Here is a 4,195-nt window from a genome sequence, read left to right as displayed (position 1 = left end):
CTCTCAATCTCTCTCTCTCTCTCTCTCTCTCTCTATATATATATATATATATATATGTATATATATAATATGTGTGTGTGTGTATGTATGTATGTATATACGTATATATACACACATACATTGTGTGTTTATGTGTGTATATATATGTAATTGATTTTTTCTCTGGAAAATCATGACTAACAGAACGAATACAGTTAGCCCTTGAACAACACAGATTCAAGCTGCAAAGGTTCACTTAACATGTGGATTTTCTTCCACCTCTTCCACCCCTGAGACAGCAAGAACAACCTCTCCTTTTCCTCCTTCTTCCCACCCTACATAACATAAAGATGACAAGGATAAAGGCATTATGACAATCTACTTCCACATAATAAACAGTAAATATATTTTCCTCTTATAATTTTCTTAATAGCCTTTTCTCTGCTTACTTTATGTAAGAATACAATACATATTACATATAACATAAAAAATCTGTTTATGTTATTGGCAAGGCTTCTGGTCAACATAAGCCTGTTAGTAGTTAAGTTCTGGGGAAGTCAAAAGTTATACACAGATTTTCTACTGTGCAGGGAATCACTGTCCCTAACCCCCATATTGTTCAATGGTCAACTGTATGCCTGTATTAAAAGTAAACTTCAAAATAAAATGTTAAAAAATCACTAGAGATAAAGACAGCTACTGATAATAAAAGTTTTAGTAAATATAACATTTCTAAATGTATGTGCCTCCAAGAACACAACCTCATAACTCATAAAACAATATGCTAAAATTACAAAGGGAAATAGAAACTCCACAATAATGGTGACTACTTTAACAAACTTGTCTCTGAAAATAACAGAACAAGAAGAAAAAATAAGAATGTAGTGTTTTGAACGTAAAAACCACAAGAAAAAACCTTTAAATAAACATTGAACATTTTTAAATGACTATAAGTTGTAACAAATTTCAATGAACTGAAATCATACAGAGTATGTTTTCTAATCACAGAGAAACTAAACTAGAAATCAATTACAGAAGAATAACTAAAATCTCCCTTTGAATATTTCTTAAAAAGTCAATTACACTAGCGTCAAATAAGATCTATATAGTACATGAGGCAAAGATGAACTTACAATAAAAAATTAGGAAATATTGTCAACTGATGAAAATATATAATATCAAATTTAAGGTCATATTATAGAAAAAGCAGGAAGATGAAAAGGAAGGAAGGAACAAAGAAAGGAAACAGGAGAGGAAGAAAATTACAAAGGAAAACAGACAAATCCACAATAATAGCTACTGTTTATTTAACAATAATGCCTAATGTTTATTTAATGGTTTTGTTTCCTATGGTTAACAAACTGTGAAGGAAGGAAGAAAAGAAGGAAGGGAGAAGGAAGGTAGGGAGGAAGGAAACTAACAATCTAAGCAATCAATTTATGTGGTTAGTAAAGAAAAAGAAACAGGAATTACATCTCTCCCCCAAAAGCAAAAGGAATAAAATAATAAATATAAAAGCAGATAATAAAATATAAAACAAGGATATTATACAGAAAGTGAGGAAATGGTTAATACATAATTCAATAGACTGGTTATACCTGATAAAGAAGGAAAGAGGATGTCTTAGTCGATTTGTGCTATAACAAAACACCAGAGACTGGGTAATTTACGAAGAACACAAATTTGTTTTCTCACTGTTCTGGAGGCTGGGAATTCCAAGATCAAGGCACTGGAAAGTTTAGTTGTCTGGTGAATGCTGCCCTCTGCTTTCCAGATGGCACCTTGTTGCTGCATCCCACAGAGAAGGAGGAATGTTGTACACTCACAGGGAGAAGGTAGAAGGGTGACTCCCTCTGCCAATCCCTTTAATAAGGGCAACTAATTCCATTCACAAGGAAGGAGCTCTCATGGCCTAATCACCTCTTAAAGGCCCCATCTTCTAATAGTAGCCCATTGGCAACTCCTGAATTTTATAGGGGACACATTGAAACCGTATCAGGGGATATCATTAGGGAAGTGTGCACTATTTTTACAGTTACTTCTCATTTCTTGTACTGAAAAAACAAATTTCATGATTAGGAAAATATGATCTGTGAATTTATTTAACTGGACATATGATATATTTTGCAGGTATATACATACATTTCTATATGTAGAGTAAAAAAAATTACCTAGTGTCTGAGAAAACAATTGCCAGTCTCTCAAGGTGTACCATGGAGCCTCTTCTTTCTTGTCTGTGAACCACTTGTACCGAATATTAGCCATGACCATGTGACACATAAACAAAGAGAAACCACCAGTGCAATCTGTATAGTAAATATCAATAAAGGTTGATGACTTTATTTTTAATTTTAAAATAATACAATTAATAGACCTAGTATGTCTTCTAACCACTCAATCCATCATTTTGTTTTCACCCATGATGTTCACACCTTGCATTGTATGCACATTTTAGTTAATTCCAATAACTTGATTTTCTACAGGGTCAGTGCTAATCGCTAATGCTCTTTCTGTCATTCAACATATCAGACCTGTTCATTTTCACTTTATTCATACAGCTCATATTTTATTAAAATTGTGAGAGTACAATACAGATGCTTAACAAAAATTTTGCTTCCCATTTGGATATGATTCTTTTATTGTCTTTAAGCCTATGTTTTATTTATATGAGAGCATACTTTCATTTATTCCCCATATTTTCTTTTCTCCTAATTACTCATCCTTTAATGAGAAGAAATATATCCAGGCCCATAGGTTGTAAATTAACAGGGTGAGTGTGTATTCCAGTGTCCAATACTTAATGTCCACTAGGATGCTACCAAAATTCTCCTCTCATACCTTAAGCTGAAGCACAATAGATATGTACAGAACATCCCCAAATTGATGGTGTCTAAAGACACTTACTTGGTAAGCCCAGGGCAGGATTTATTTTTACTTATCTCCATTACCTGGCTCCTTTACAATGAGAAAGCAACTTGGTATATTAAATTGGAGAGCTTAAAATCTCAAATCAGATTATCTGGGTTCAAATCCAATCTTCACAACCTATTAAAGGTGTGACCTTGGGCAAATCACTTAATTTGTCACTGCCTTAGTATATTTCTAAAAGAGAGATGATGATCATCTCTACCTCATAGGGATATTATAATTTCATGACAAACAAGCACGAGCCTTATTAATTTATGTTTAGATATACTTTTTACTAAAAATGCTGGATGAAAAAAGTTTTCTATAAAGTACCAACTCCCTATTTTTTTTTTCTAATTCTGTTCTTATTTACTGTCAATTTAATATCAAGGCTTAGTGTCTCCTACTCACCCTTGGCTAGTTTACATACTGTGAATTTCAACCACTCAATGGATAAGGGCAACTTAGTCTGTTGGTTAATTGTGCTCACCCCATCAGGGAAAAACTGTGACTCTTTTGGTTGCAATATAGGTCTCCATTTCTGAAACAGGATTGGAAAATCGGTGTATGCGGGGAGTATTTCCTATCTCCTACCTGTCAAAGGCCCAGGCATGTCTGTGATTGTTTCTTCTTCTGATCTTTCTGCACTTCCTTTCAGAGTTTGATAACTCTTTGTATCCCTCCCACTCTATAGCACTTCTTATCTTCTAACAAACTGGACTAATTATTTATTGTCTGTTCCCAACTCCATGGCAGTTAGAATAATATCTCTACAAGGACAGGGAATTTTCTCTATATGTTTACATAAGGACAGGGAATTTTCTCTATATGTTTACATAAACCAGGGCCTGGCCCAACGTAAGATTTCAAATAAATACTTCGTAATATTTTAGCAACCTTACTTTTTAGTACAACTGTGACTCTACAAGTGTTCTCTGTTTTCAAAGGAATTTCAATGGGGAACTCCATCAGGTGAAACTAGCTGGCCTCCATACTTTGGAGGTCAGGTGCATTGTTTTTAGAACCAATCATTTGAACTTTCCCCAATGTGCGTCAATTTAAAAATATATAACCAATGGAACAGAACAGAGCCCTCAGAAATAATACCACACATCTACAGCCATCTGATCTTTGACAAACCTGAGAAAAACAAGAAATGGGGAAAGGATTCCCTATTTAATAAATGGTGCTGGGAAAATTGGCTAGCCATAAGTAGAAAGCTGAAACTGGATCCTTTCCTTACTCCTTATACGAAGATTAATTCAAGATGGATTAGAGACTTAAATGTTAGACCTAATACCATAAAAAC

The sequence above is a fragment of the Rhinopithecus bieti genome, unplaced genomic scaffold, assembly GCF_001698545.2.
Source record: "Rhinopithecus bieti isolate Rb0 unplaced genomic scaffold, ASM169854v2 scaffold_30775, whole genome shotgun sequence".
Classification (NCBI taxonomy): domain Eukaryota; kingdom Metazoa; phylum Chordata; class Mammalia; order Primates; family Cercopithecidae; genus Rhinopithecus; species Rhinopithecus bieti.
The sequence above is the reverse complement of the archived record's forward strand: the minus strand, read 5'-3'. Positions refer to the sequence as shown.